A 10261-nucleotide genomic window follows, 5' to 3' on the forward strand; every position below is an offset into this window, starting at 1 on the left:
CTAATGCAGGGAGGGAGACATACAGCAGTCTGTGATCTATTTTTGTGCAGCAGCTTCAGGAGTTGCTCTGCTGAACTGTGGGTGGAGGTGACTTTCTGGCTGCAGGTTATGGCTTAGTTTAACAACAACAACAACCCTTTTCTTCCACCAAAATAAAAGAGATCGTCATGTGCTTTGTTGTGGGGAGTGGCTGGAGGAGAGAGAATCACTGTTTTCTCAGTGATATTCCCAATCATAATATTTTTTCTTCCTCCTAAAAAAAGACTAAAAAAAAAATTCCAGTCCAAAGAAGCAGGCCCAACTTTATTTCAACATAATTACCTTGCATTCAGTTGAACTTCAGCCCTTCTGTACACTAACTCTTCAATCTAATTGTTTGATTAAACTCGTATTTCCTCCAGAAAGGTACATAAATAAGTGAATTGTTGAGCAAATTAAGAATACTTAACAGCATTGCATCTGAAAAGTAGTTACGCTGATTAAATTTTCTGTCCTTGAGGATTTTCAGGAAATTACTTTTGATCGTCAATAACACAATTAAGTAAACTACACGCACATTAGCATGAATAATTGATAAGAAATTATGTATTACCACGAAGCACTGATTTAATAATTCATGATGCGACACTCTAGTGACTGTGCAAAACTGGATAACATCGACAAGTCTGCCTGATGTTGCTGGAAATGCTGCAAATACAAACAAGTCCACAGTTTTGTTGTACAATAAAGGAAAGTATCTGATGCATGCTGTAGTTTCTGTTTGTTTAATACTTGAATAAATTTAGAAAGAAGACCCTGAAAAGCTCCTGTACTGTTTTCATTGGGATCAATTCCTCTGTGCTTTCACGTTGATGACTGCCCAGTTCTGCTTGGACCACAGCAATGTTGCAGAGTGAGGGAGGCTCTTCCATGCACAGCTGGAACCTGCTGAGTGTCTCAGAACTTGCAAAATTAGGGGACTCAAAGCTTTACAAAACCTCCTGGAAAGAAGCAAAGCAGAATTAATCCCCCTTAAGCCTGAGCTCTTCAGTGTCTGATGTGTCTGTGATTATAATTATTCAGTAAGATTTTCTGGGTGATTGCTCCAAGTCAGCCAAAAATGAGGCTGATTTGTGTGGTTTGAGTGTACACAATGCCATGTTAAACCTTAGGCCAATTCTCTTACAATTCTTGCAGTTTGCTGAGGGGAGGCAGATAAATATTCATGTTCTTGTCAGCATATTGGAGCAACCAGGGTGAGCCACCTCTTGCTCTAAGCCTTTGATCTGAGACCTGGCTGCTCAGGGCAGTGCATCCCAAGAGAGCTTGCTTGAAGTCACTCAGCAGTAGCACAAGGGCAAGAGGAAAACTCCAGAGATCTGTGTCTCAGTCATGCTTGTTTCTAGCCACCAGACCCTGCTCCCTTCCAGATGGACTGCCCACTGCAGATGAGCCACCTGCCTACTTTCTGTGCTGTCATATATCAGGGCTATGCCACTTAAACCACTCTAATGGCCATTTCAGTAGCTCTGATTAAGTCTGGCATTTAAAAGTTTATAACTCAGCTATAAAAAGTCACTCAGGCTGAACCCCAGCTTGAGAGGCCCAAGCCCAAGGGGATGATTTACATGAGATCTATTCCAAAATTAGCCTGAACGGTATTTTTTTGGTTATGTGAAGGAAAACTGGAAGCCCAAGGTTTAAGGGATGGATGTAAGACAAACACATTTTGTTTGACAGCTCACTGCATTGTCACTGGATCCTGTGGAGTAATATTCTCTGAATTTCTCTACTGGCATAAGCCATGTATAGAAGAGACAGTCACTGTGCGAATGTTGCTTGCTTAGGTTTGGCAAAGTGTCTCCAGTCCTGTGCTCCTTTCTCAAGAAATCACAGACACCCACGATGCCCAGGCTCTCCCTCATCCCCCACCTTCCCTGCACCCTTATTCATGGCTCTCTGGGAAGCCCATGGTCCTGCCTCCAGCCCTGGTGCTGAGGCACCACCGTGCTGCAGTTCCTGCTGCCCCCTGGCCTTGGGGAGGCTCCTGCACGGCCATCCAGGAGCCTGTGCCTCAAACATGTGTGGGGTGACACAGCGAGTGGGGCTGGATTTGTTAATGGGGGTTGCTGCAAAGTGCCACGCCGTGGGCCTTCTTTATAAGGTTGTGTGCCGTTCTCTCAGCTCTCAGTGCTTGTTACATCTCACACATCTGTTTAAGTCTCCTTATGCCTACGCACATTATAACAGGAAATGTGGAGCTGTGTTTTCACTTTTGCTCAGTTATGCTTCAGGCTAGTCCTTCCTACACTGCATGCTGGATTGTAATGAGATTGTTGGTCTAATTGGCTCTTTATTAGGAGTATTATTTACAACAATGCTGAAGGCCATGTGCATGCAGATCTTGGTTTACCATTAAACTCTTCCCTCTTATAGTCAGTTCCCTCCCCTCTGTTCCCCACAGATTTTTGCCCTTGGCGAATTTGGGATGACCTCTCCACTTCCCAGAGGAGTCCCCCATCCCAGGTCATGGCCAGGGCTAAAAGCCTGCTGGCAGGGCTGTGTCTCTGGGAAGCCTGCACTTCTGCTGTGCACTCAAGCTTCCTGCTTCCCTGCAGCTGAAAGAAGCCAGCACAGTGTGGGAGGAAGTCATTTGCTGCCGGGTGGACCACAAGGGACCAGGGGATGGAGATGAAATGCTTGTGGTGTGCTGCTGTGGCACATTCTCCCTCTAAAAGAGCTCTGCTTAATAAAGATGCTGTTGTGCTTGGCTGGCGGTGCGGTGGGAGCAGCGTGTGAAGCAGGGGAAGTGAGATGCCCTGAACTGATACCCGAGCCCAGAGTACATAATTCAGACCTCTCCACTGAAGAGTCTGACACCCCTCTCTGAGATCACAGTGCGGCCTGAGGGCGGGGGGGTTGCACCACCACAATGCCATAAATAAAAGAGTAATAGAGTACAATAAACAACACTTTATTCTTTCCAGTTAAAAACTTCCTTTGCAGTGTAGTAAAATATTGACTTTAGGTGGCCATATTACCACAAAATAAGATCTTTTCCTGATAACTACCAAAGAAGTGTTTATACAGACCTGGCTTGTGAAAATGTGAATTTCATTGGTCTATAGCACATCCAGCCTTAGTTAAAAGTGAGGTGTTGACAATATTTTAATAATCCAATCACAATGTCCTTGTTGTCTGCCCTAAGATGTCTGCCACAGGCAGGTGCTGGTCTGCTGTTCCAGATGTCTGAGCATCACATTTTGGGGTTGTGACACATTTCTTCTGGTAAACCAGTAATAGTTAAATCTCACCGGGATTCAAAATATTGGCTTGTCTAACTGTTCTAGTATTTAATTTCAATGGCTTCTTCTGTAGTCAGTGTTTTTTCAATATAACATCCATAATATGAAAGAGAGAAGGCAAAAAACACCACCACTTGTGTCATTTTACCAAGAAGAGTTTTCACATGCAGAGCAACAAAAAGCAGCTTCCAGGACACTGTTCTGATGGGCCTGGAAGTCACTGAAGTTGCTTCTGGTCTCAGACAGTGCAGCTAAATCACTCCACAGTGTCCTGGAGCCTCTGAGATTGCGACAGCTATTTGTACAGAGAAAATACTCACTCCTCTGGGCTGGTCTAATGGCAGGGTGGCTGTTAGTAAACTGCTTTTCAAGGCCCAGCACAAGCCAGAGTACTGTTACATTAATGCTGTACACACGTGGACACCTGGAATATGTCATCCTTCATGACTTACTTACCATCTTCTGCCCTAACAATGGCCTGAGAAGTGCCTTCAGCCCAGTCTGGGAGAGCTCTGATAGTGTGCTAGGAAAATGAACCCTGAGAGCAGCCATCAGGCCAGACACAGCCAGCCTGAGATACCTCTCCTTGGGACTGGTCAAGGCCAGGAGAAAACTTTTCATTTTTAATTAAACTATGTTTGCTTTGTCAGCCAAACTGGTTTACCTTTCAGTTCTTCTGTTTCAGAATTCTTTTTTATTAAACTCCAGCATTCACTGTTGACCCTAGAGACTAACACTTGCTATAGTGGCAAATTTATTAGGGCTCCCCTAGGTACAAATAGGGCAAGTTTTTTATTATGTGCACACAGCTTCTTTACACCCACACTGTACATGAGGCAATGTGTTAAATAAGATCCAAAGCCCATTAAATGAAGAAGCCCATCTCTGCAAAGAAGACTCCCCAGGAACCTAAACTCTGCCTGTTTTATCACAGCTGGCTCACCCTCACTCCGTCGTGCTGGCTGAAGCCATCAGGTTTTGGCAGATGCTTGAGAACCAAGATGCTGATGTGATCACCAGCCTTGGCACAGCAAGGGATAGAAGCATCCCTGGGAGTTGTTACTTTTTATTAGAAATATTTCTGTAGCAGTGCACAAGAAATTGGCTGCTGGCAGGGAAGGAAGATGTACAGGAGAAAAGAGCTGATCCTATTTCTCCTCTGAACCATTACTTTAGAGATAAACTCAGCTGGGACTGAGCCAGAGCTTCTCTGGGGAGGATTTGACAATCACCATCCAACAAGGGTCAGAAAGGAAGTTTCAAAATCACTCTCAGAAAGCCAAATACTTGAATACTTCTCCTGTGGGTCTGAACCTGGGAGCAATCCAGATTGATGCTGCTGCTTGTTCAGATAAATAACACAGACAACAAGCAGCCAGACACTGTGTGTGTGTGTGTGTGTGTGTGTGTGTGTGTGTGTGAGCATGCACATTTAAACCACAGCTTCCTCTCTCTTCTGGTGGAGTTCCCCTCCACCGGGCTCAGGAGCAGAATTTAGAAGAGTCAGTTTCATGCACCCCACAGAGCCCTTTCTCTGTTTGTGAAGCCCAGGACTCACTGCACAAGGAGGACAAAACCTCCTCACACTATGAGGCTGTGGGTGGAGCTCACAACCTGGGTCCAAGCTGGAAGGAAGGAGGAGAGTTTCTTGCTCAGTAGTTTTTTACTAGGGATCCCTTTGCACCGTGACAAGCCAACCTGAGCCCTATGTTACTCTGGTTTTTTCAGTGCAGACATTCTGAAGGGAGATATTTCTTGCTAAGGGGTCCACTCTTTTAGTATTTGAATGAGTCTCCATAGCCTGAGACTTGTCTTTTCACTGACAGCCCAGAAGACATCTGGGACCCCTCAGAGTCACCCTGCTTCTCAATGCCACACTGATTGTCTGCATCACGTCATCACAGAGATGAGTAGCAGTACAGCTGAAGATACAAGTGGTACTATTTGTCCCACACAAAGGGGTCACTAGATCTTGGCTGAAATTCTCTTTTGAAGTAGCTGGTTGGTTGGATTAAATTATTTATTTATTTATTTATTTATTTATTTATTTATTTATTTTAAAATAATATTTGTCTGCTGCTCTGTACAAATATCAAGTGTCTACAGAGCTGTTGAGGCGGGGAAGCCTCTTGTCTACAGGAAACTCTGAAAATCTTCAAATTCCTTGCCAGTTCAGATGTAATTAAACTTTTAAGAAAATAATCCACTGAGTTAAGAGCTATGCTTTTTCACCAGCTTGGTGAGTCACATACATATTAAAATTTAGTGACACTGGTACTCTTCTGTTCTTGAATACACAGTTTGCCAGACACTGTGAAAGCAGGAGAGAACGGAATAAATGACAGTCTTTTTTATTAATTAGGTTTAAGAACTACATTAATGAGCCAGAAAAGTAGGAGCCAAGGTAGTGAAAACACCTTAATCCTGCTGCCACTCCATGGGAAGGCAATTTAACCTTGATAACATACTTTCTGTCTCTGGGACTTACATTTGCCCAACTAAAATAGCTCCTGCCTGTAAAGGTGGTTATATCTAGCCCACAATTTAACAAAGCCCTCAGCACCTGCCACAAGGGAGAACTGCATTGACCAAGTGCTACTTTTGTAAATGGTGACACCTTTTAAGCACATTGTTTTCATTTCATCCTTTCCCCCCTGCCCTCTGTCAGGGACCCTCTCTCTTCCTGAGTTCAGCTCCTCACATTTCTATCAGCAGGAGGGAATATTTTGGGCTTGCTACAGGCAGATTGGGAAATACTTGTGCTGGCAGAGTTGGCAATAAGCAGCAAGGAGCAAAAAGTCTTCTAAACAGCCCAGCGTGTTATGGAGGATGATGTCTGCTGTGTGCTCTGTTAGCTAACAGCATGTACACAGCAAAGTGAGCATTAATTTGGGGGAATTAGGAATGAATGAGGGTTTAGTTTGTTTCAGGTTTGATTTAGGATTAGCCATAATAAAAACCACACAAACTGGAATCATGTGGTTTTATCCGTGGCCTCTGAGCATCACACTCTTCCTTCTGCTCAGCCCAATTGGCTGTATGCAATCATGGCTGACAATGCTGTTCCAGCAAATGCCCACAGCACAGATGCAGTCACACGTATAAAACCTTTGTTTTACCCCCAGCTCAGCTTTATTTAAAGGATGAAGGGTATTTACCTGCTGAAGGAGAGCTTCAACTGCAGCGTGGATGTACAATTGCCCTTATATTAGTGCCGCTCTCACAGCCACTGGAAGCTTTCCAAGGACCAGGCTGTTGTTTGGGCTTTTCAGACGAGAAGCGTAAAAATTGGCAAGTGTAAACCACGTGGTTGGTGTCCTGCTGAGCCTGATCAGATAAGCTCTCAGAATACCCCAGGGAGGCAGATATTGCACACCATTAAACATGTCTCGGATGCCCAGAAGGATATAAATCTACAACCAGGTTCCTCTACCACTGGAAAACACAGTCAGGCAGCAGCGGGAACAGCCCCCCTGCAGAGTTAATAGAGGATTGCCAGCGTGGGGCTGGTCACATGGCAGCTGCATCCAGAGCCACGGACAGTCCAGCACAAGAGGGAGCTCCACTGTGGCGCATCCTGACAGCCGCTGCTGGGAGCACTTGTCTGTGACTGCATCAGAAACTGTTCCCCTCGCACAGCAGATTTGGTGACGGCAACATCTCTTCTTCATTCCAAAATAGACAAAAAACCCCTAAGCCACCACCACCAACAGCAAAACAAACCCCCCTAACACCGGGGAAAAAAAAGTCAAAACAATATTCAGCTCAACAAACTACAAAGAGATAAACAAAAAACTCTTGGAGATATTTGAAACCCATTTCTTTATCTTCAAATTCACATACAGGTTTTTAAATTAATGATTTCTTTAAAAGGTACCTTCAGTCCAAAAGAAAAGGTCCAGGACTGTTTACTTAGACATCCATGTAGGCAAATGAGGACTTCTCAATAATTTTTGAGAAAATTTCCCATCAGAGAAGACAGCAGATGAAAAAAAAATTAATGCTCCAAATATGTAGGTTTTTTTTACCAGCAATTTCAGTGTTGTCAAAGCAGTGTCTTTTTCAGCAAAGAAGCTGTTTTATTGGAAAATTCCTTCTGAGGTGCAGTCATGTGACTTGGCTGTGTCAGTAGGTTTTTGGTCCAGTACCCCAGCTGGTATTTGATCCTGCTTGGTTTATGTTAGGGCTCATCTGGTTGCTAAGGAAAGGAGTTTATGACAGCAGGATCAGTGCTAGGGCCAGTTCTGCTGCTGGGTTGAATTGTTGGGGTTGATCCCGTTGCCAGGAGGAGTGTTTGTGTCTCGGGCTGATAATGCAGGGAGTTCAGGAAGGGGACATGGGAAACAAAACGGCATCTCCATCCCCCTTTCCAGTTCCACCTGGCCCTGGACTCACCAACTGCACCACCTTTAGCAAGAGGGGACAATGTGAGGGTGATCACCCCTCCAGCAGAGAGATGGAGGTGCGGGGGCATCCCAGGTACAGCCCTAGTCCTGGAAAGAATGTGGAAAGAAGCAAACATTCATCTCCCTGGGGTAGTGGAACATGGGAATCCCAGGGGGAAATGGAGCTCCCCTGTGGGAGCTACAAGTAATAGGGCATGTGCACAGACAAGTGGGAGCTGGAAAGGACATTGAGGGCACTGTTTAGACCATGTCCAGACACTTCAGAAGAACATGAACTAAGTTTATATAGACATGTAGGCATACCTAGATACATCTCTACACAGGTATGGGTGCACTATGGACAATAACATTGTCTTAGTATGAAGTGATAGGAGATCCTGTTTTCATTCTTTTTCTAACTTTTCTTTCTAGAAATTTCAAATAGCACAGGTGGTTTTGGCATGGAATAATGCTTGCATGTTTTCACCCACATTCCTTGGGAAGGGACGCAGTCTCAGGGCACCTGTTCCATGCAGTCAGTACTCACCAGCAGAAACTGATTCTGCCAACAGACTTTCAGGAATCTCAGGGCAATCAAAGAGAGTTTCTCTTGGACCTGACCCAGTTCTCATCCCCTGCAGCTTATCAGTGCTAGGAATAGAAAGAAGGATCAATGTTTATCTTGGAGTCTGTCATCTCTGCCCTGTTGATGTAAGTATGGTGCTGAAGAAGGCCACCTTAGCGCAACTGAAATGCTTTATGTTGGTGACAACACTGACAATGCTGGCACAGCAATAATTCTATTTTGGTGTGCTCTGAATGCTGCCATTCCCTGTGCCAGCTTTAAGCAAGCAAAAGGACAGTTGTGGTAAGATGAGGCTCTGAATGCCAGTGGGCAGGAGGGTGAACACACGAGGAAGCTCCATGACAAGGGAGTCCAAGTCAGCACAGGGAAGAGTCAGCCTGTCAGGCAGCTTGCCTTTGACAAGCCCTGGCTTTTCGAAGTGCAGCTCCAGCTTTGAACATTTTTTACTTTTTGCTGGAGTCCCACTTTTTTCCATTGCTAGAAGGATATCAAAGATTGTCCCTGCTTCTCACAGAGTCTTCCCTCTCTCCTTCTTTAAAAGTACCCCAGGCCTCAATTTATTCAATATGGACTTGGACACAGGAAATTGCTTATCTTTTACCACTGCAAGCTGCTTCCCCCAAGGCTTGAGTTAAATCTGCTTTAATAAAAGCACAGAGCTTTAGTCAATTGGGACATAAATGATTTCTCTTCTGCACTACTGGAATACGGCTTTCTAAGTATGTCCAATAGCATATTAGAAGCAAGTCTCTAATTGGCCATATAGTACCAAAGATCTGACTATCTAATGTGAGAAATCAACATCATGAAAACTTTGAGAATATCAAAAAGAAGCAAGGGAAGACCACAGGTCATTTCCAGCCATTCCCTTCCCATTCAACCCCCGTAATTACAATATTATATTTAGTATCTGGGGACAGTGTTAAATGTGAGATCATCGTAAAACTAGAATAATCATCCTAAAGACAAAATAAATTAATCATTGACCTCTGTTGTTATAATGAGGATTTCACAAAAAAAACCCCAAACACACTGAAGTTCAATTTACTCAAGTGTTCCATGTTCTTTATCTCCTATAAGACTCTGAAGCAGGGTTTCTTTAATAAAAATGACTGATGTACACCAGTTGCTCCAAATTACACATTTATATGTATTCACTAGAGCCCATGTAACCCATCATGTGCCATATCACCAGCTTCTGATGCTGTTTTTCAGTGAGAGAGGGGATCAAACTTAGAGTTTTTTATTTACTCAGAAATGAAACAGAGTATATCCTCCAAATTCAGATACACAAACCTGTCAATGTATTTCTGGTTAAAAACATAACCAGCCAACTATTCTCTTTATGGCCTGTTATATTCATATTACAGTAGCACTTTCACTGTCAGCAAGGACTTCTTGGCTACTCAGTGATCAAAACAGAGCAAACCTAAATAAAATAGTCAGTCTGGACAAGGATTGAGCCAAAATCACTCTGAGAAGAGTCTCCACTGTGTTTCATAACACAACATACAATAAGATCAATGAGGAGAAATGTGGAAAAAGACAAGTTACACACCTGGTAACTTCCCCCAGGTGAATGGGACACAGGGAATACAAAAGGCCTGATGTCCTCTGGGTGGTGGCAAGAGGGTGATCATCTCCCAGTGCTTTTGGACTGGGTGCTGGCATGGTCCTCTGGCCAAAGAGACCACTGCCCTTGCATAACAGGGAGGGGTGGAAATGATCACAGGAGTCGTGGGCCAAAGGTGTTTCTGCCCAGTCTCCTGTTCCCTCTCCTTAGGAAAGGGAGGAAGGGGGATGAAGTCCTGCATCCAGTCATCTCCTAGATCTTTTAACTGTATATCACATACATACATACACACACACACACACACACACACACGCACATACACCACACAATTCCTTGTTCTCAACTTTCTCTGCCAGCATAACTGGAGATGAAATTACAATGACACATAATTACAATGAAAAAGCTGGCTAGCAGTCATTCCAGTATTATAAAA

This window comes from Chamaea fasciata, unplaced genomic scaffold (genome assembly GCF_029207755.1).
Source record: "Chamaea fasciata isolate MVZ Bird 193981 ecotype frontalis unplaced genomic scaffold, bChaFas1.0.hap1 SCAF_9, whole genome shotgun sequence".
In the NCBI taxonomy this organism is placed as follows: Eukaryota; Metazoa; Chordata; class Aves; order Passeriformes; family Sylviidae; genus Chamaea; species Chamaea fasciata.